The sequence below is a fragment of the Lissotriton helveticus genome, chromosome 9 (assembly GCF_964261635.1).
Source record: "Lissotriton helveticus chromosome 9, aLisHel1.1, whole genome shotgun sequence".
NCBI lineage: Eukaryota > Metazoa > Chordata > Amphibia > Caudata > Salamandridae > Lissotriton > Lissotriton helveticus.
Window position 1 is genome coordinate 1,246,807,884 of NC_136070.1, and position 24,296 is coordinate 1,246,832,179.

A 24,296-nucleotide genomic window follows, 5' to 3' on the forward strand; every position below is an offset into this window, starting at 1 on the left:
GCCCTTCTGTGCCACTCATTTTCCCCTCGTTTTTGTGCCCCTTTTGCCTTCTGTTCCCCTCATTTTTGTGCCCTTCTGCCCTCTGTTCCACTCGTTTTTTGTGCCCTTCTGCCCTCTGTGCCACTTGTTTTCACCTTGTTTTTGTGCCTTTTTTGTCTTCTGTTCCACTCGTTTTTTGTGCCCTTCTGCCTTCTGTGCCACTCGCTTTTCCCTTGTTTTTGTACCCCTTTTGCATTTTGCTCCACTCGTTTTTTGTGGCCTTCTGCCCTCTGTTCCACTTGTTTTTTGTGCCCTTCTGCCCTCTGTGCCACTCATTTTTTCCTTGTTTTTGTGCCCCTTTTGCCTTCTGTTCACTCGTTTTTTGTGCTCTTCTGCCCTCTGTTCCACTTGTTTTTTGTGCCTTTCTGCCCTCTGTGCCACTTGTTTTTCCCTCGTCTCTGTGCCCCTTTTGCCTTCTGTTCCACTCCTTTTTTGTGCCCTTTTGCCTTCTGTGCCACTCATTTTCCCCTTGATTTTGTGCCCCTTTTCCTTCTGTTACCTTTGTTGTCCCTCACCGCCCTCGCTGCTGCGTCGCCTGCGACCCCGCCCCCCTTATGGCCCACTGCCCATTTGCTGCCCCCGCCTCCCGACTGCCAGCTGCTCCTCCCTCCCACCTCACCATATATGCCGGCCGCTGTGCGGCCGCGCCTCTGGCGCACCTAAGGCAAGCCCGCCTGCGCCCATCTGGGTCTGGACCGTGCCCAGCGCCAGAACCCCTGGCCCCCGGAACCGGTTTCTTTCAGATACGACAGTTCGAAGCATCAGTAAGGAAACAGCTGGCTGAGGTAGATTCTGAGTGGCTGTGGTTTGGATCAATATAACGATGTGGATAGGTTGGATAAAGTTTTATTGAATGAAATTGTAAAGGAATGCTTATATGTGTACTACTGTTTATAATGTTCCCAGGGGTTCCCAGTGTGATGACGGGGAAGTATTCAAGCATGTGAATTTATGAAAGATCCAATGCTTGAGAAACACTCCCAAAACAGAGTGTTGGTTTTATTTTACACTTTAGAATACATTTAACTTGTTGGCAAAACAGATACATATTCCTGTTTTCAACCAAAGTACAGTAAAGGTGAGATGCTATTCTATATGTTTTAGATTCTATTATCTGTTTGTTGCATTTAAAATACTATTGAGCCTGCACTTTTACATGCCCTGTTATAATTTGGCATGCAACAATCTCAAAAGTTACTTTCAAACCGTATACAAGAGTATGATCTGTTTGCTCCCACCTCAAAGCATGGCTTACTATTCTTCTCTGTTGGTTCTACTGTTAAATAAAAGAACTCTCATGTTTTTGGAATTGTGTTTTATGTTAAGACCCTACAAGAGAATAGATGTAAGTTGTCATTGTGTTTAGGTGAATTAGGTGTTATGCTAGCTGTTGGACAATTTGAGCAGCATACCCATATTCGACGATAATAATTGGTTGATTCTTACACACACATGTTTTGTATTACACCGCCTGTTCCTAGGCCGAGTTTTGGAAATGTTGCCTCTTATCTGGTTTCTAAGACCTCTGATGATCTTTGTTGTGCTGAAGTTAAAGCTCAGGCAAGAATGTGTACCAGATCTGATTAGGTTTACGACATGCAAGACTATGCAAGGGGTGCTTTAGTCCGACATAACGGGGCATATTACCAACAACTAGCGATAATTATCGCTATGTTGGCTTAGCGGCAATATTTTTATCGCCGAGCTGCGGCGATTTTTTTCGCTTAGGAACCTTGCTATTATCAAGGTTTATCTCCTAAGCGATAAAAATCGGCCAAAATGCATGAATACCGCTGAAAAGTCAGCGATATTCATGCATTACCGAGCTAATGCTCTTAAGCATGTTATCCACCTACCATTGGATAACATGGCTAAGAACTGCTCAGGGCAGGTGTTAGCTTTTGGAGATAATCGCTCTTAGCGCGAATATCTCCAAAAGTTGGTGATAGGAGATAGCGATGTTAGCGACTGTTTCCAGTCGCTAACATCTTGGCACGCCCACTTTGCATGTCATTAGTGATAAATTTCACTGACATGCAAAGCGGGGCCCAAGATGGTCGCTATCTCCTACTAGCTGTCGCTAACTGGTGTTAGCGACAGCTAGGTAATAGGGAGATAATTTTATCTCCGCTTTCTTGGCTTTTAAAGCCAAAAAAGTGGAGATAAACCCCCTTGATAATATGCCCCTCAGTCTTCTTTTTTTGGATTTGGCAGCCATGTAAGTAATGCAGAGTTTAGGATGGAGCCAATGGAGTTTTATTATGATGGAGTTTGTGATTCTGTGATGTGTGATTGTATGGGCGGCTGCATGAAATACTGCCGTCGGTGGATCCAGGCTAGAGCCTTGATAGCTCACTAAAATGTACACTACCTTAATCAGTGTGTGGAAAGATCAAGGCTTGATTATAGGTGAGGCATTTCTTTTCAACTTCCTGAGATCCCAGCAGAGGTGAATGTCAAAATAGCTAGCATTTATTGGGTCCCTAAATTAAGGCTAAAGCTTTAATGGAGCTTCAAAATTAGTGACAAGAAAAAAACGCAAACCCACTGCCTTTGGTGGAGCACCGGCCAGAGATGAGTTGTTGAGCTTATTTTTTATAACACAATTTTTATTGTTTTACAGCAAACATGTAAGCTTAGCACAGTTAAGAGCCAATACAATCGGGTTCAGAAACATACCCCAGTTACCTTAGTAATTATTCAAAGTCATCTATGCAATCAAGGGCCAGATATAGGTATCCAAATACCAAATACCAATCCAAATGTAGTGTAGTTCCTATTATCCCAATAGGCTCTGCGCATTGGAATAATACCTTCAATAGTATAGGCCTAGACCAGACGTTAACTAGGTCTACTACTGTCGATATTAGACTTAAAGTTTTGGGTTTGCCAGCTAGCTCAGAGTTCACTAGAAACTTTCTCGAATAGGCAAGGAGGAGTTGAACCTCCCTGGATAGACAAGAAGGGATTTAGTTTCTGACAACCATAGAACATGACAACTTTGCTCTCCCCTAATCAAGAGTGTATCTCTAGAGTCGTGTGAAAACAAAAGACGACTTATTTTACTCAGTCAGTACGTGCATTCTTAGTCTCACCAGATTGTAGAGAAAAGGAAGAGACGGGCGTGTTCAATAAAAGATGTTATTTATTGATCAGTCTCTTTTCTCATACAAGAGAAATGGATCGATATTATTGCAATACTTATGGTTAAGTAAAGTGCATACAATAAAAGCAGAAGTATAAAATAATACTGTAAAAACATTGATATGGTTTCTAAGCCATATGAAGGTTTAAAATGAATAAAATGAATAAAATGAATACATACACATTTACATTTGACTAATCGTACTCAACTGGTGTTTCTAACTACGCCTACCCCAGATGTACCTGACCTAAGCCTAATACGTGGGCGGGAATAGAAAGTTACAGTTTAAGTTAAGTTTGTTTTGCCAAGTGACTGACTAAAGAATTCTCTGCAAGGGGTTATTCAGTTCTGTACCTGGAATCTAGGATGAATGAGGGATGGTATCTCTCGTCTCTGGTCTCGATATCCCAGGCTGCCTGCGAGGGCTACCCGGAAGCGCCGGAGCTGGATTTCTCGGCAGGAGAAAGGCAGCGTCTCGTTCTCAGCGCGTCAGGAAGGCGGGGCTGCGCCAGCGGGGTCTGCTCTGCTCTGGGCTTCGGCAAGTCTGGCTGCTCCGATCTCGTCACCACCGCGTGTGTTTGCATAGGGCAATATCGGTAATATTTATACCTTTAAGGTGCCGAGATTGACGTAAGGATGGACATAGATACGTCAATAAGGATGTCATAAGACCTGGTCGTTAGCACATTCTTTTGCTGAAGTTCTCGGTGAAATCAAAACAATGGCCGCAGGGTTTTTCCCAGGTCTGTCATAGGTTTGATTTGTTTTGAGAACTCCGTATGCCTTATCAGGGGCTGGAGGAATATCGCTTGTCTAATTAGATGGCAAGCGTTATGACCTAATCAGATAACACGTTCCTGTGCCGTAGTGTGGCTTTATCAGATAACGGTTCCTGCATCATGGGGGTTTTCTGCCTCATGGGATGGCTGCTAGTTAACTTGTTAACCAGAATAGGGTCAGGAATAGGGGATCGATACAGAACCTATAGGAATACATCACACCCACTCCACGCTAACTATGGACATATTTACGAATCTATGCATAGTAAAACATACTGTAGAGTATCGTGTATACCTTACCACCCCAAAATACATAAATGCATTTTGAAATTATCAAATATACGGAAAAAACAGTCACATGTAATATATGCACTCAAGCTGTAGAATAATGCTAAAGTAATCACGCATATCTATACATTATCACTAATTTGTATATGAGAATTTACACATGAATAGGCTCTTAATACAGAAAAAAGTTTCGAGACCATTCCATCACAGAATAAAATAATTATGAACATACCAGCGGGCAGCTAATGTCTATAAAGTATCTAAAAATAGAAATTTTAGTTCTCTAAGAATAGTTCTTACTTTAAGCAGAAAATAAGTGTCCCGAAAATTTCGTACAAATATTTTGGGGCTGCTGAAAAAAAATTGCTGTCCGTGAACTGGAGGGAAAATTGTTCATGGTATTTTGCTATTCTAGTTGAAGGCCAAATTCAGGGAACGCCGTGTGCGAGCTTGCTCAAAAGTCTCTATTTCTGCTCTGGTGAGAACATCATATCATTTAGACTGTCGAAAAAGCTGTCAACAGCTTCCTGGGAGAGTTCCACTAACTCGGAAAAAGATGTAACCATGCATTCGTGCGCATGATTGTCTCCATTGACGTTTCGATTAGTATTGCTGACAGAAGGTCGTACCTGATCAATGCTGCTTTCATCTTGAACTTCACTACCCCTTAATCGTAGTGGTGAAGCTTCCATGAATGCCGTCATCAGGATTGGTAGCCGTTGAGGGCAGCACAAAGCATGATCCTTTATTGGACTCAACAATGTTTCTGCATCCATTGGCGCATCTGATTGTAGAGTCAGACAGGTGTCTAACACGCATTCTTCTCCGCATAGCAAGCACCTTAATACAGGTAAAACACATCGATGCCACATTGGTCGAAATGAAAGAAACCAAGTCATGTTCAGGTCTCTAAGCCGGGATAGTCCCAGGATTTTTGATATCCGGTCCCGGTATCCAATGGCTAGGATTGTGTCTTCCCTTGTCGCAGGTGTTTTGTCTGTGACATGGTTTGCCATAACGAAATATAAGGACCAGGAATAGGATTCCTGCAATTAGTCCCAAAATGAGGGGAAGTCCGCCAAAAATCGAATGGACGAAATCTGGAAAAATACCCAGTATGGCTTTGAATGGTGTTAATGCCATCGAAAATACTGTCTTAAATACTTTTGAGACTCCACTGGTATCAGAAATATTTAAGATTTCATTCAGGATTTCTGCGAAATGTATGGGGGAATTAGTTGATAATAAGGAGTGAATCTCTGCAGTCGTCCTTGCGACTAGGAGATCATACGTTACTTTTGATGACGTGAGTCTGGTCGGCGTCTGAAGAAGCACTGTTTTCATTCTGCTTAAAGTATCTATTCGAATAGAAGTAATTTTCAAGTTGGGCCATGCCCTTGCCTCCCTGTCTGGAAGGGAGCTGGGGAACAATAAGCGTCCACAGCACTTGACCTTCGCAGTCGTAGTTACGAGATAAGGAGTCCCGGGCATAAGACTACAGCATCTGCGATCTACAATTAGAATGTAACTCCCATTATAGAGTCTCTGAAAGAATGGTTCTATCTCTGTTGCAGGTGCGCCTAGCTGGTGACATGAAAGGTTATTTGAGTTCCCTTCACAGGCTCCATGCAAACTAATTCCGTTACACAGAAGTGTACCGCTCAGTGACATTGCACAATTATTGCCACTAAGAAACACTTTCTGTCCTTTATTACTGACACATGCATGTGAATAGGGCAGGTTCCATGTTGTTTTAATGTACCCCTTTCCCAATTTTTCGTACATGCCAGCCTGTATATATTTTTGGCAGTATTGAAACCTGAAGGTTGATATTGGAATATTAATTATCCCATGTATTATCCATTCACTGACAGGTCGTTCTGACATTGTCACTGGTAATCTCTCAAGTTTCTCAATGCTCAGGATTGTATAATCAGCACCCTTTTGTGCCATACTGATTTGTTTATCAGTAAGGTTAAAGATATTGAATAGTGACGTTGTGTTGATTAAACGCCAAGGCACATAGCCTGAACGCAGATTTTGTAACGTCCAGCCAAGCTGTACAATAGAACGCAATTGAGACTGACCGTGTTGTAACAACAGCAAGTCTTGCGATATTATGTCGATTGCTGAAGACACAATGCTGTCCAGAGAAAAAATTCTGGAGGACAGAGTCATTAACCCATTGTCCACTACAGAAAGTGATTTTTCCAAATTAATACGGTCAATTTCCCGTATTCTTTCTGCTGTCTCAATTTGAGTCACCTTCCAGGCCTCGTTGTATGCTGCATATACAGAGGCTGCTATGAAACGTTTCTGACGCTGTTTGCGCGGTCCCATAATGAAATCACGCAAGTCAGCACCATCAGTAAGTAAAGTTAGGTGTTGCTTAATTTCTGCCGGTGTGGAAGTCTGTAGCCACTGAAGGCATAATTTGCCCACACTGTGTCATGTATTCCTATAGGTTCTGAATCGATCCCCCTATTCCTGACCCTATTCTGGTTAAACTAACTATCAAGTTAACTAACAGTCAGCCCATGAGGCAAGAAAAGCCCCCATGATGCAGATACCGTTATCTGACGCAGTCACACTACGGCACAGGAACGTGTTATCTGATTAGGTCATAACGCTTGAGATCTAATTAGACAAGCGACATTCCTCCAGCCCCTGATAAGGCATACGACGTTCTCATAACAAATCAAACCTATGACAACCTGGAAAATCCGTGCGGCCATTGTTTTGATTTCACAGAGAACTTCAGTAAAAGAATGTGCTAACGAGCAAGTCGTATGACATCTTTATTGACGTATCTATGTCCATCCTTACGTCAATCTCGGCACCTTTAAGGTATAAATATTGCCGATCTTGCCCTATGCAAACACACGCGTGGTGACGAGACGGAGCAGCCATACTTGCCGAAGCCCAGAAGCAGAGCAGACCCCGCTGGCAGCAGCCCCGCCTTCCTGACGCGCTGAGAGACACGCTGCTTTCTCCTGCCGAGAATCCAGCACCGGCGCTTTCGGGCAGCCCTCGCAGGCAGCCTGGAATATCGAGAGCAGAGAAAGAGATACCATTCCTCATTCATCCTAACTTCCAGGTACAGAACTGAATAACCCCTCACAGAGAATTCTTTAGTTATTCACTTGGCAAAAACAAACTTAACTTAAACTGTAACTTTCTATTCCCGCCCACGCATTAGACTTAGGTCAGGTACACGGGGTAGGGCGTATTTAGAAACACCAGTTGAGTACGTTTAGTCAAATGTATATGTGTATGTAAATATATTTTAATCATTTTAAACATCATATGGCTCAGAAACCATATCAATGTTTTTACAGTATTATTTTATACTATTGCTTTTAATGTATGCACTTTACTTAACTATAAGTATTGCAATAATATCGATCCATTTCTCTTGTACGAGAAAAGAGACTGATCAATAAATAACACCTTTTTATTGAACACGCCCGTCTCTTCCTTTTCTCTACAATCTGATGAGACTAAGAATGCACGTACTGACTGAGTAAAATAATTGCCTTGTGCTCACACGACTCTGGAGATACACTCTTGATTAGGGGAGAGCAAAGTTGTCATGTTCTATGGTTGTCAGAAACTAAATCCCTTCTTGTCTAATCAGGGGAGTTAATTCTTTCCTGAACATTCAAGAAAGTTTCTAGCGAACTCTGAGCTACGCTGGCAAACCCAAAACTTAAGTCTAGTATCGACAGTAGTAGACCTAGTTAACGTCTGGCCTAGGCCTTTACTGCTGTAGGTATTATTCCAATGCGCAGAGCCTATTGGGAAGATAGGAACTACACTACATGGCGCCCAACGCGTTTGGAAAGGGCGATAAAACTAACGTAAGACATTTAGAGTAACTCAGTCGTGCTTTCTCACTCAGACCCCTTTTCCCAAATACTCCAAAGACGTCTGGAGTGGGTGAAAGGTAATATCCTCCAAAACCTCGCAGGAGGGAACTCCTATGTAAGGTTCTTGGTTTAGTCAACGTTGAAGGATACACTGTTCCAAAATATTGTGCATCTAATCTTTGTTCCATAAGAAACCTGATCTGCAAACAAACAAAATAACCTTATTGACAGTAAAATGTCTGACAATGAGGATGAAAGAGAGGCAGTTAGATTAGCAGCTGAAATAGCAGCAGCTGATACTGCAGCACTAGATGCGGACGGGGATATAATACTCATCCCGGTCGCCAAAAGGAAATCTATAACCTTAAAACTTATAGAAAATGGACTGACACCTAGAGGTGGCACAGTCATATTCGTAATTGAGGCACACGAATATTGGCAGACAGAGGTATACTATACATGGATACATTTTCCAGCAGCAAATGCTGTAACAAAGTACTTCCACTATTACAAAATAGAGGTTCCACCCGACATTTACACTCCTTTCGAGGAGGTGGAAGTACCACTCAAATTCCAAGAGCATTTGCTCTTATTTGATGGCGCCCTAATACATAATAATCACATTACAAGGCTCACGTCATCAAAAGAAACGTATGATCTACAAGTCGCAAGGACGACTGCAGAGATACATACGTTATTATCGACTAATTCCCCCGTACATTTCGCGGAAATCCTGAGCGAAATCTTAAATATTTCTGATACCACTGGGGTCTCAAAGGTATTTAAGACAGTATTTTCGATGGCATTAACACCATTCAAAGCCATACTGGGTATTTTTCCAGATTTCGTCCATTCGATTTTTGGCGGACTTCCCCTGATCCTGGGACTAATTGCAGGAATCCTATTCTTAGTCCTTATTTTTCGTTATGGCAACCCATGTCACAGATCAAACTCTCGTGACAATGGAAGAAACAATCCTAGCCATTGGATACCGGGACCGGATATCAAAAATCCTGGGACTCTCCCGGCTTAGAGACCTGAACATGACTTGGTTTCTATCATTTCGACCAATGTGGCAAAGATGTGTTTTACCTGTATTGAGGTGTCTGCTATGCGGAGAAGAATGCGTGTTAGACACCTGTCTGACGCTACAATCGGATGCGCCAGTGGATGCAGATACATTGTTGGTTCCTACCAAGGTTCACGCTTTTTGCTGCCCTCAAAGGCTGCCAATTCTGATGACGGCATTCGTGGAATCTTCACCACTACGATTGAAGAGTAGTGAAGTTCAAGATGAAAGCAGCATCGATCAGGTACGACCTTCTGTCAGCAATGCGAATCAGAATGTCAATGGAGGCAATCATGCGCACGACTGCATGGTTACACCAATTTCCGACTTAGTGGAACTTTCCCATGAAGCTGTTGACAGTTTTTTGGAAAGCCTTAATGATATGATGTTCTCTCCAGAACAGAAATAGAGACTTTTGAGCAAGCTCGCACACGGCGTTCCCTGAATTCGGCCTTCAACTTTAAAAATAAAGTCACATGAACAATTTTTCCCACCAGTTCACGGACAACAATTTTTTAGCAGCCCCAAATTATTTTTACAAAATTTTCGGGACACTTATCTTCTGCTTAAAGTAAGAAACTATTCCTAGAGAACTAAGATTTCTATTTTTAGATACTTTATAAACTTTAGTTGCTGGTATGTTCACAAATATTTTATTATGTGATGAAATGGTCTCGAACTTTCTTTCTGTATAGCCATATTAAGAGCCATTTCATGTGTATTTCTCATATACCAAATGAGCGATAATGTCTACAAATGCGTGTTTACTTTAGCGTTTAATTCATAGCTTAAGTACATACAATATATATGACTGCAATTTTTCAGTATATTTGATAATTTCAAAATGCATTTATGTATTTTGGGGTGGTGAGGTATACACTATACTCTATAGTATGTTGTACTATGTTATACTATGCATAGATTAGTAAATATGACCATAGTTAGCGTAGAGTGGGTGTCATGTATTCCTATAGGTTCTGAATCGATCCCCCTATTCCTGACCCTATTCTGGTTAAACTAACTATCAAGTTAACTAACAGTCAGCCCATGAGGCAAGAAAAGCCCCCATGATGCAGATACCGTTATCTGACGCAGTCACACTACGGCACAGGAACGTGTTATCTGATTAGGTCATAACGCTTGAGATCTAATTAGACAAGCGACATTCCTCCAGCCCCTGATAAGGCATACGACGTTCTCATAACAAATCAAACCTATGACAACCTGGAAAATCCGTGCGGCCATTGTTTTGATTTCACAGAGAACTTCAGTAAAAGAATGTGCTAACGAGCAAGTCGTATGACATCTTTATTGACGTATCTATGTCGATCCTTACGTCAATCTCGGCACCTTTAAGGTATAAATATTGCCGATCTTGCCCTATGCAAACACACGCGTGGTGACGAGACGGAGCAGCCATACTTGCCGAAGCCCAGAAGCAGAGCAGACCCCGCTGGCAGCAGCCCCGCCTTCCTGACGCGCTGAGAGACGCGCTGCTTTCTCCTGCCGAGAATCCAGCACCGGCGCTTTCGGGCAGCCCTCGCAGGCAGCCTGGAATATCGAGAGCAGAGAAAGAGATACCATTCCTCATTCATCCTAACTTCCAGGTACAGAACTGAATAACCCCTCACAGAGAATTCTTTAGTTATTCACTTGGCAAAAACAAACTTAACTTAAACTGTAACTTTCTATTCCCGCCCACGCATTAGACTTAGGTCAGGTACACGGGGTAGGCGTATTTAGAAACACCAGTTGAGTACGTTTAGTCAAATGTATATGTGTATGTAAATATATTTTAATCATTTTAAACATCATATGGCTCAGAAACCATATCAATGTTTTTACAGTATTATTTTATACTATTGCTTTTAATGTATGCACTTTACTTAACTATAAGTATTGCAATAATATCGATCCATTTCTCTTGTACGAGAAAAGAGACTGATCAATAAATAACACCTTTTTATTGAACACGCCCGTCTCTTCCTTTTCTCTACAATCTGACGAGACTAAGAATGCACGTACTGACTGAGTAAAATAATTGCCTTGTGCTCACACGACTCTGGAGATACACTCTTGATTAGGGGAGAGCAAAGTTGTCATGTTCTATGGTTGTCAGAAACTAAATCCCTTCTTGTCTAATCAGGGGAGTTAATTCTTTCCTGAACATTCGAGAAAGTTTCTAGCGAACTCTGAGCTACGCTGGCAAACCCAAAACTTAAGTCTAGTATCGACAGTAGTAGACCTAGTTAACGTCTGGCCTAGGCCTTTACTGCTGTAGGTATTATTCCAATGCGCAGAGCCTATTGGGAAGATAGGAACTACACTACAACTGTAGGTGGTTATTATTCCTGGGTGTTGTCTTTGGGAATATCTAGGGTCTGGCCTGGTCATTTTGAACCCCTGTGTTTTGTTCAGGAATCTGTTTTGACAGTTATTAGTATCTGTGGGCCAGATCAACCACTGTTTCCAATCAGGATGTGTTCTGTTTTGGTTTAATACATAATTTACGTCTATCTCTTCATCTGTAGAGCTATTGCTGTTCATTGTTGGTTTTGGAATAGACGGTTTATTTAAGTCTTTGATTTTGGCTAAGCCAAGACAGGTAGTTTGTTGAACAGTGTCATTTAAAAATATAATTTGTTCTGGGATCATGCAGGCTCTAAACAAAGATTCTATACCCTGTACTTGCCATTCTTTTGTACCCCAAACACTTTTTACTTCAACATTTTTGTCCCAATAATCAAAACCAAAAGTATTCATTTGTTCAAAGAATGAGTCTGAATATATCAATTTCGTGTTTGTTATCATGGCCTTTGTCCCTGTCTTATTTGACAATTTGAAATAAAATGTTTCGGCATTACTTGTGTTAAAACCTGAAAAGTATGAATATTTGTCATAAACGGTTCTTGAGCTTCCTTTTGGAGGGGTTGCACAATGTTCCCATTGATTATAATTTAAAACATTTCTAGGTTGTGCAGATCTATGTAGAAAATGGTTACCATAGTGGTTATAACAGTACATACTATCATAATTTGTCGAACCCTGCAAATAATCATGTTTGGTAAATTTAGCAGACATTACTAAGTCAGACATCATATTATTTATACTTTCAAAGTCCCAATCATCAGCAAATGAGCTTGGTTTTACAAAGTCACTCAACGAGATCTTAATTTGGTGTGGATATTTCAGGATTTCAACCGGACCATAAATTTCGTAGTCAGTTTTGTCCCATGCTACCCCACCCGGTATAGGATTGGCTGTGAAGTTGACTGAAGAAAGTTCTCTTTTCTCGACGTGTGAAGATGTGTGTGGTTTGAGGATCAAGTTGATTTTCTGACTTGCTGTGTCCATTTTAGCATATTTTCCCTCAATGAAGCGTCCCAAAGTTAGTACCATGATGAGCCAAAGTATGAGGATAAATGCACCAAAACCCACCCAAAATTCAATCCATGGAGAAATTAGATATGTTTCTTTCAGTTGTTTCAAAAGTACTTTAACTTTATCTTTAAAGGTTTTTGTTGATGGCTGTGTTTTTGATTCAGTGAAGCCTTCAGAGGAATCATCGAAGTTTATGAAGTAGCCGGATGCAGTTCTGTCAATAGTTCCAATTGCTTCAGGATTGCTGTTTCTTGCATAGTCGTTTGTTACTTCATTATAGATTGGTGTGTCTCTGCTAAATGTTTTTATTTGGGTTTTCAGAGGTCTAAGTTCCATTGCATTGTTGCATAGTCCTTGTTGTAGTTCTGTAGGCGTTTTGAATGTGATTAGCCTCTTGGATTGAACCTCTGTGTTTGTAGCAAATCTTGGTGTTCTACTACTTTTCGGGAGTCCACTTGGCCTACTATTTGTTATCGGCCACATGTTGTGGTTTTACCAGGTCGATGGATACAACTCGGTTCTCCTTTTTACCAGCAAGCGGCGGTAGTACAACTGATCTTGTCCCGTTGACAGACAAGACAGGAACTGCTTTTCTGTAAGAAGGCCCAAATTCCTTCTTTACCGCGATCTTTTCTCTGACTAGATCCCCGACTTTTGGAATCCAGACAGGTCTTGCTGGGACAGGTGGTGGTTCTTCAGTGGTTGTTGGCTGCTGTTTCAACTTTATGTTGCTCAGGTCTTTTCTTGTTTCGTTTAAGTCCTGCAAAACAGCCAAACGATCTTTGATATCAAAGCTTTTTTCCTTCACCACTGAAGTCTGACTGTCGAGGTCTAAGACTAACATCCTAGTTCCAAACAATAATTCGTACGGACTGAATCCCTTCAGAGAATTTCTTGGCAAGTTATTTAGACTACGTTGGACACTTATTAGATGTTTGACCCACCCAGCTCCCGAACCTAATATCCTTTCTGTTATAGATAGCTTTATGCCTTGTTTTTTTCTTTACACCATCCCGTATCCCTCAGGAAGGAAGTGAGAAGAGTCCCGCTGTGCTATGCTCATTTGGCCATGTTTCCCCTCAGGCTGGAGGGCCAGATTGAAAACAATGGTCAAACGTAGCATGCTCTTAGCGTATATGCCATTTAGACTCGCAAATCTTTGTATAACAGTCCAGACGTCAGCCGAGTGCTGGTGATCTACATTATAAGTGGAAACTAGCCTGTATATGTTAATCGGACGCTTTGCTTTTTACTGTTGATCTTTTCTGGAGTGAAACGACACGGTATTACACCGTTTCTCTCACCACTGCGATTTCTGTTACAGTTTGGGCAGTTCTTTACAAAAATGGTATGATGCAGGCTCATGCCTGGCCACCAGTACCTTGATTGTAATTCTTCCAGAGAATCTTTTAGTTTGAGGTGTCTGAGACCCTCGCCCATATGTGCGTCTGCTATTAACAAGTCTCTCCTGTCCATGTTTGGAATCACTCTATCCCCCACTCCAGGGATTCGAGCAAAAGGGACGGAGTTTGCATCGATTATGTATGTATAATTGAGTGGATAGTTGATCGGTAGCGCTGAGCAGTCGCCTTTTGATGACGTTTTCACCGCCAGCACTGTTTCACCGTCAATATACTTCACTGTACGCTTTTTTCGAGCTACGGAAGCCGATTTAGTTGCTACCGCTGTGGCTGTCTCAGCCAATGAATTCCCTGCAACGTGAACGCCATCACGCTGATGACTCAGTGAGTGTGTCACATGAGTCTTTGGTAGTTCTTTTTGTAAAAGAGCTATTTGTTCCCAAAGCCGTTTTTGCTTTATTGTTGCACCTGTGTCATCTTTGTAACCGTTTTGAATCCATGTCTGCAAATCGTTGTTGTATGATTTGACGCAGTAATATGAATCGGACACTATAAGTGTCGGGAATTCGCGATCCGCATTATCTAGCGCCATTTTCAATGCTATTATTTCAGTCTGTTGTTCTGAATTAGTTTCTACTGAGTGTGTTTTTGTTAATAGAGGTCTTAGTTTACCTCCGCGCCACACTTCTTTTGTAATCTCACATGTTGGGTTGTATGCTTGTTCTCCCCAAACGGAGGGTTGAGCATGTCCGTCTGTATAGATTACACAAGCGTATTGTCGTAAGGGCAGAATGTCGATAGGCAGAGGGAATGTTCTTTCATATTCTAGATTTTTCAATTCCTTTAGTTCTGGATCAAAGTAGTAGTATACTTTGTCCGTTGTAATTGAATTCACCCATTGTATCCATTCCGGATTCAATGTTGTTGTTGGTAAATTACAAGGTGTTGTTAATGCCTCAAAGGCTGATTCTGCTGTTCTGACTGTGATACGTCTACCGTCCGCTTGATCTTTTTCTCTAGCTATTGCGGTTTGAACTGCATGAACAATGTTTTCTGTAATGCTGAATTTCTTTTCAGCTTCTGTGTACAAGTGTGATTTGAATGCAATTGGTACCTTTTCTCCCTCATTAGAGGTCAGGTATGTGAATCCGCATCTTCCTGGGATGACTCGAATCACAAGATTGCGTGTTTCTAATTTTGTTTTAATTAACATGTCTGTTTGTAAGGATCTCAAAGTTTCTGTGTGTATTTGAGTCCAATTGGTTCTTTTAAAATCTGGTTTTATTAGATCATAAAGGGGTTTGACCCTTTCTGCGTAATTTGCAATGTATGTTCTTCCGAAATTTAGGAAGCCTAAAATTGACTGTAGGTTTTTTAGTGTTCTAGGTGCTTGGAGTACGGCACATTTCTCTAGGAAATTGTCAGCCAGGCTTTTGCCTTCACTTGATAATTCGTATCCTAAGAACAGGACTGTTAGATGGGCAATTCTGGATTTTTTAAAGTTGAATTTGTAACCCTCTGCTGCGAACCCAAGTATTATGGTGTTCACTCTCTTCAAGTGAGTATCCAAGTCATCATCTGTTAAGTATATGTCGTCGACATAAGATAATGCTTCGTCATCATATGTTTGTAGTAATTCTGTTACTCTCGCTGAGAATACCCCTGGGCTATTCTTGTACCCCTGGGCTAACCGACAGAATTGTTTTTGAGTGCCATTTATTGAGAATGCAGACAAATATCTGCTCTCTGGTGCTATGTTTTGACAAAAGAATCCATTAGAGATGTCTAATGTTGTTTTGTATTTTTATCGCACTATGTTATTCATTAGTGCAGCATTATGCGAGTTTTGCACTGCAAAAGTTTTGCAACATGAGTTAAGGTGTCGGTAATCCAAAACTAGACGATATGAATTGTCTGGTTTGGAGACCGGAAACAAAGGGTTGTTCATTTGTGAGGTGCAAGTTTCAATCACCCCCTGGTATTCTAGTTGATCTAGGATTTCTTTTACCTGTTTTTTAGCTTCTTGCTTAATTGGGTACTGTCTTTGTGCAGTAGGTTGTGATTTTAACTGGATTTTGTGAGGAGGAGAGTCCTCATCCCATCCTACATGATTTTTATATAAAGCAGGAGCTAGAGCTACTGCCCCCTTTCTGGCAAGTGTATATTTTTTATGAATTGGGATATGATTTGAGAAGGCAGGCATAATTATTTCTTCGCCATGAGGGCACTCCCTGACAAACTCTGGTGGCCAGTCTTTTTCAGCTAGAAGGATGTCATAGCCCTTGGAGAGATTATCCCAAAATAGTCCCCTTATTTTTCTAGTCTTATCCCCTTCTATACGTAAAGTTATTTCATATATTTTGTGAGGTTTGCTAACTCTGGTGTCTGCAGTTTCCACTTGAAGATATTCATTCGTGTCCACTGTCTCCAGAAGATTCATAAGGACTTTGCGAGCTATGCTCACTTCTGCTGCGCTGTCTAGCATTGTCTGAACCCATTCTCCGTTTTTCAGTTGTGTCCTCAGTATTCTCGGCATTGTTAACTACCTTGATACTGGCTACCTTCTTTTTTGGAAATTGTAGTTTCTTTTTTAGATGAGCAGATTCCTTGTCTTTGGACTTGGCGTGCTCTTCTCTTTGTTCTGATCGTCCTCTTCTTTCCGATTTCTGCGAGGAAGTCTGAAAAGATTGAGAGGGACGTGTATCAATGTCTTGATATCTATCAGGCTTCTTTATATTATCCCTATTTCTAAGGTTATATCTTTTCCCAGAGGGGTCACTTTGGGGTGACCTGTGTCTCTGGTTCGGAGATTTTTCTCTCCGCCGAGGAGACCTTCCTCTGGACTGGAATTTCTTTTCTTTAGGATTGGATTGTTTGTTTCCATCCCAGCTCTTTTTTTGTGATGTTGAATTATTATTAAAAAATATTTTTTCGGGACTTTCAATCAGTTGTGGTTTTACTGGTATTCCACCTAAACTATCTCTACCTAGTTCCTCATAGGATTTTTCTATAATTCTGGCAATTTCAGCTGGTTGGTCTGCTATATCTGTCTCCTTTAACCTCTGGCGGATCGCCACGTTTGCTGCTTCTCCCTTTATGTTGGCTAATAATATAGCCGAGACCTGCTTGAAGTCTTTTAGTAATTTCATACCAAGAGTTAAAGCGGGTCTGGACCGTATTCGTCTTGAATTTGTTTTAGCACATCTGGTATTACCGAAATGGATGGAACACCGTACGTTTTTGTGTAGATGGAAGCAAAGACTGTACCCCAAGTGTCACAGTCCTCCACGTGTGGTGCAATTCCCATTGGAAGACAGATAGTCAGAATCCTGTGTTTTTCTAACGGGGTGGTGTCTGGAAACACCGCCTCTATTTGGGTGATTTTTTGTGCTAACCAGAATGGTATTTGTTCCCGTTTAGCTGGTACTTTACCTAGGCAGGATTGTATGTTCTGTGGTGTAATTTTATTTGTGTTCCCCTGATGAGGGGTCAGCTGTGGAATTTTAATTGCTGGTTGAATTGTTGAAGTCCGCATCACATATTTGACTAATTGTCTATGTACTTTTATTAATTGTTTTAGCTGTATTAAAAGCTCTGGTGCAGGCATTCTTTCGATGTCTGGATGTGGTGTGTATCCGGCTAGGACCGGCCACGTTGCTCCTGGTCTACCTAAGGGACCGAGCCTGGTGATGTGATTATTATGTTTTAGGGCGCCATTAAATAAGAGCAGGTGCTCTTGAAATTTAAGTGGTACTTCCACCTCCTCGAAAGGAGTGTACTCATTAGGAGGTTCCTCTGTTTTGTAATAGTGGAGGTACTTTGTTACAGCATTTGCTGCTGGAAAATGTATCCATCAATAGTATACCTCTGTCTGCCGATATTCGTGTGCCTCAATTACGAATAGGACTGTGCCACCTCTAGGTGTCAGTCCATTTTCTATAAGTTTTAAAGTTATAGATTTCCTCTTGATGACCGGGATGAGTATTATATCCGGGTCTGTGTCTTGCAGTGCATTATCAGCTGCTGCGAGTTCAGTTGCTATCCTAACTGTCTCTCTTTCTTCATCACTGTCTACCATTTTACCGACAGGAAGGTTATTTAGTTTGTTTGCAGATCAGGTTTCTTATGGAAACAAAGATTAGATGCACAATATTTTGGAACAGTGTATCCTTCAACGTTGACTAAACCAAGAACCATACATAGGAGTTTCCTCCTGCGAGGTCTGGCGGATATTACCTTTTACCCACTCCAGACGTCTTTGGAGTATTATGGGAAAAAAGGGGTCTGAGTGAAAAAGCACGACTGAGTTACTCTAAATGTCTTACGTTAGTTTTATCGCCCTTCCAAACACGTTGGGCGCCATGTAGTGTAGTTCCTATTATCCCAATAGGCTCTGCGCATTGGAATAATACCTTCAATAGTATAGGCCTAGACCAGACGTTAACTAGGTCTACTACTGTCGATATTAGACTTAAAGTTTTGGGTTTGCCAGCTAGCTCAGAGTTCACTAGAAACTTTCTCGAATAGGCAAGGAGGAGTTGAACCTCCCTGGATAGACAAGAAGGGATTTAGTTTCTGACAACCATAGAACATGACAACTTTGCTCTCCCCTAATCAAGAGTGTATCTCTAGAGTCGTGTGAAAACAAAAGACGACTTATTTTACTCAGTCAGTATGTGCATTCTTAGTCTCACCAGATTGTAGAGAAAAGGAAGAGACGGGCGTGTTCAATAAAAGATGTTATTTATTGATCAGTCTCTTTTCTCATACAAGAGAAATGGATCGATATTATTGCAATACTTATGGTTAAGTAAAGTGCATACAATAAAAGCAGAAGTATAAAATAATACTGTAAAAACATTGATATGGTTTCTAAGCCATATGAAGGTTTAAAATGAATAAAATGAATACATACACATTTACATTTGACTAATCGTACTCAACTGGTGTTTCTAACTACGCCTACCCCAGATGTACCTGACCTAAGCCTAGTACGTGGGCGGGAATAGAAAGTTACAGTTTAAGTTAAGTTTGTTTTGCCAAGTGACTGACTAAAGAATTCTCTGCAAGGGGTTATTCAGTTCTGTACCTGGAATCTAGGATGAATGAGGGATGGTATCTCCGGAGGCAAGATGGCTGCCAGGCTGCTGTAGAGTGAAGTCGCACCCACTCCTTCTCCTGGACCCAGGGAGTAAATGGCTGGGTATGGGCTAAAAATATGCTGATCCTACGGGGCTTACTCTCGACTGAAGGCGGTTCTAGCTTAAAGGAGATTCAGAAGGTGATTACAACCTGGGGGCGCTATTATCATGAACTTTTTATGAAGGCGATTGCGGACAGTCTCGACACAGCCTTAAGGATGTCGCAGCGCGCAGGGGCTGTACCAAAAGTTATAGGGAACAAACGCACATCAACTGTGGCTACAAGCAGCACTTCCCAGAAAACGCTGCCCAAGAAGAGCGAGAGATCTGGTAAAGACAAGGACAAAGAAAAAGCCAACTCCAAAGCAGATACGAAGGCAGCCTCACAAGCAACACAACAGGAGACTCCTGGAGGTAAAGCGCAGCAGAGGCGCTCTCACTCCGAAAGCGGGTCAGCTAAACATGCTACCACTGTACCTGGCGCTGGCAAGGATCGGAGGCAGCCCACTGTGACAGAGGCTTTTGCGGGAAGAAATCAGCAGGTAACCCCGGCCGCTGGAGGCGACTCCGGTGCTCCGGTTCCAAACCCGGGTCTGAATGCGGAAGCTCTCCTCGCCGACCGCGAGGACGCAAGCACGGCGGTTGCTATGCAACCGGGGCCCGAAGCGCTCAAACATCTAGCGGGAGACGCACAGGGGCTCGAGGATTCAGCGGAGGTTGCCGAGGAGGCCGGTGAGGACGTCAGTATGTGCAAAGACGGCAGAGCAGGCGGGGAACCTGGCTCAATGATGGCGAATGATACAAGTAAGCTTATTTCGACCCAAACAAGGGAATTATCGGAAATTAACATTAACACTGCCCAAATGCTCGAAGCTCTGAATGAAGTAGAGCTAGTGCCAACGCCCGCGGGCAGCAGATTAACGGTTCAGTCTACCTGGGGGAGCATGAAAAGTATTCAGAGCCAAACAGCAAAGGGGGCGAAAGGGAGGAGAGTATGCTCCCCGGAGGGGGAAAAGTTCTACTCTGTGACTGAGGGGTCAGACTCTTCATTGCTGGGATCAGAGGAAGAGGAAGAGGACTCTAATACAGACCTAACTTCTGGGACAGACTCCGAAAGATCCCTCTCTGGCGAGCACAAAAAAAGGGAAACACAAAAGAAGAGAAGAAGAACAATGATAAGGCGCGACAGAGAGTTGGACAGAGCAGCCACAAGCACAAACAGAAAACTGTTATGGGATTATGGGAGTGCGTCGAAAATTTTCCAGGATCAAGAACTGGGAGCAGCATCCGAGACCTATTCCTTAAACGCCCCTATTGAGCTAAATGATATCCCGCCTCAAGCTACTCTGGATGGTGTGTTCTCTATGCTGAAGCAAATGCATTTAGAAGCTCGCCAAGAAAGTAGACGAGCAAGGCAGGATTCAAAGAAAATACATTCGAGCATTAGGAAAATGAACAAAAAATATCAGGAAGTTGAAAGCAGAGTGGAACAAGTAGAAGAAAGGACTGGGAAATTAGAGGACGAGGTTACAGACTGGCAGAATGCAAAAATAGAACAAGGGAAGGCGATCGAAGACGTGCAGTGGAAGCTGGAAGCTTTTGAGAATCGCCAAAGACGGAATAATCTTCGCTTTTTAGGCATTGAGGAAGGACTGGAAGGGAAGGACCCAAGGGGCTTTATGGTCAAGCTGCTAAAAGAGGCATACCCGGAGGCGCAGTGGCAGTGGGAAGTCGAAGTGCAGAGAGCGCACAGATTTCCTCTAACGCAGAAGGGGGGTAGTGGCAGTAACCAACACAGTAGCAACCAGAATAGACTCCCTAGGGCTATGCTGGTCTTTTTTGGTAATTTTTTGGCCAGGCAGGAAATCTTTGAGACCGCAAGGCCAGAGAGGAAAAAATCAGCGGAGGGGGTTACCTTTTTCACGAGGCCCGACTTCTGCCATTGCACTGTGGAAAGGAGGTGGAAGCTGAGACAGCTTATCACTCCTTTTCAACGACAGGGCTCAGAAGCATACCTGATGTATCCATCAAAGCTAAAAGTGATTACAAGGGGCCGTACCAGAATGTTCTTCTCAGAGGTAAAAGCGGGAGAATACCTTGCAGAGATTACAGAACTCCAGAAAGGCAGGATGGGCAAGGAATCAGAGCCAGCATAGGCTAAGTAAGAAAAATAGTAGGCATATTGCATATGGGATCTCACGAGGATAATATGGTTAACTAGGTCGGGAGAAGGAGAGCGACACTACAGTAGTGCGCAGCCACACATAGGTCAATATTGACCTATTTGCCTGTGACATGGGGGGGGATAGCAAGGGGAGGGGGGGTAAGGGGGGGTTGGGGGAGGGGGGGCAGGAAGGGGGGGGCAAAGAGATAAGGTTTTGTACAGCACAAAATAAAAAGGTATGCAGACACATAAAGGTGGCAGGAAAATATCTTGAGGATCTGTTCTTTGGTTTCTTTTATGAATACAGATGGCAGTAAGAATTACTACAATCAATATATGCGGGTTAAATGATGGGGGTAAAAGGCAGAGAGTTGCGGCCATGTGCAGAAGGTTAAAATTGGATATTATATGTCTGCAGGAAACGCATGTGAGGGGGAAGGATAGGTATCTTTTGGATCAGCTGGGGTTTGATGTATTAGCGCACACGCATCAGGATACCAAGACAAAAGGAGTAGCCATACTGGCAAAAAAAGGTTTGATGAAAGCAGAGAGAAAGAAGGAGGACCAGGATGGCAGATGGGTGATGATTGAAGGGGAAATAGCCGGCTCTCGCTACACAATTGTTTCTGCATATGGCTCCAATGATGATGAGCCTGAGTTATTTGAGTATCTAGATACCGAATTGTCGTTATGGCCCGAACCTATAATCATGTGTGGTGATTTCAACATCAATGGGTTAACTGGGTTGGGTATGAGGGGTGGGGGATGAAGGGCGTACGTATGAAGAGAGTAAGAAAAGCCATTGTCAATCTAATGAATAATAATGCGTTGGTAGACGTTTGGGCAGCTTACAACCCCACAGGGACAGGCAGTACTTTTTACTCGGCCCCTCACAAAAGTATTGCCAGATTAGATTACTTTTTAGTCTCCAGTCAATTAGTGTCAGAACTGAAGATAGAAATTTTACCTCGGGTTTCTTCAGATCATAACCCACTGGTGCTGTCTCTCTCTCGGAATCACACTTTTAGGCATGAAGAGTACCATTGGACATTCGAAAGAGGTTTGCTTAGGGAGGATGACTACGTTTGCAGAATGAGGGTCTGGATTACACAGTTTTGGGAGGTAAACAGAGGCACGGCAACCGCGGGCATGGTCTGGGATGCATTCAAAGGAGGAAACGGAGTTAGCCAGCAGGCTACAGGATTTAAGGAACCTTGAGCAACAGCTTTGCCTGCAGGTTATAAATCAAGAACCCCTCGAGCAGGTCTTACTAGAAATAGAATTGAAGAAGGCAGAAACTGGGGAAAGCTTAGCCATCAAATCTGCGGCTAATTATTTGGCAAAAAAAGAAAAATGCTACGAGTTCAACGAGAGGGTTGGACACATGCTTGCAGTGCGCATCAGGCAAGACCTGGCAGCTGGGGAAATCAAAGAAATCAAGAATAAATGTGGAAAGGTTGTAACCAAAGTGGCAGAGGTGAGGGAGGTGTTCAGAGAGTTTTATTCGGAACTTTATGATCAAGACGTGGTTAATAAGGGAGACGAGATAGTGGATTACCTGGCTGGCATCCCACACAAGGAATTGTCCTTGGAAGATAAAGAGACTCTAGAGGCACCACTAAGGCTGAGCGAACTACATAATGTGGTATCTAAACTCCCCCCGGGGAAGGCGGCAGGTCCGGACCAGATACCGGCAGAATTTTACAGGACATTTTGGGATACGCTAGGGATAGATATGTTGGAAACTTTAAGGCAAGCACAGCTAGGGGACAGTACACCTCAGTCATGGGCCGGGGCAAGCATAGTAGTTATTTTAAAAAAGAATAAATCACATCTGGATCCTGGGTCGTATAGGCCAATTACGCTTATGAACGCAGATGCAAAAATATATTCCAAGGCTTTATCACAAAGACTTAGTAGAGTAATTGAGGGGCTGGTACACACAACACAGCATGGTTTCATACCAGGGAAAGGCACAACGGAACACACAAGGAGAATGATCACCATATTGGACGTCACTGGAGCCGCAGGAGACCCTGCCTCAGCCATCTTTTTGGACGCAGAGAAGGCCTTTGACAGGGTCTCCTGGCGCTATTTGTGGAAAGCCTTGGAGTGGTTTGGGATCGGCATAGGTTATATACAGGCTATAAAGGCATTGTATCAGGCACCAACAGCGAAGGTGAGGATTAATAGAGGGTATACAGAGGATATCCACATAAAGCGTGGTACAAGACAGGGCTGCCCGGCCTCACCACTGTTATTCGCCCTATATCTAGACCCTTTTTTGCGAAGGTTAGAAGGAAACTTGAACATCCTCCCGATTGGTCTACATGGCTATGCATATAAGTCACTTGCATACGCGGATGACGTGGCAGTACTCACTCCGGATCCTGGGTCAGCCATTATGGAAATTGAACAGGAGGCTACACTTTTTGGCACGTTTTCAGGGTATTCATTAAATAAAGGGAAAACACAAATAATTAAAAATAACTGGGTAAATTATCACGACATAAGAATAGCATCTGAAGTCACCTATCTAGGGGTGAAGATTACATCCGAGTTAGATAGTTTAGTCGAAACCAATATGAGACCACTGCTGGAGAAAATCAAAACAAACACAGAAAGAATGAATAACTTGCATTTGACCTTAATGGGTCGAATAAATGTCATAAAAATGATAACATTTCCTAAAGTGTTGTATCTACTTAGATCCATTCCCCTTTTTTTTGAAAATGGTTGGTTTAGCAAATTAGAATTGATTCTGAATAAATTCATCTGGGTGAAAGGGAAAACAAGAAGGGCATATAGACACTTAACGGTAGATAGGGAAAAAGGGGGCTGGGGAGCACCAGATTTTAGGCTCTATTACTGGGCTGCGGTATTACAGTACAGTAAGGTGTTAATAGGAGGGGGAGGTCTGGAGCAACCAACGGATAGTGAGGCGGGCTTACCTAATGTGTATACCATATTGTTGGGGGAGGAAGCTGAGAACGGTTTCTTCAATACTACTGAATTTACGTATTTCAAACACACGAGATTTAAGACGCTGATTGCAGTTTA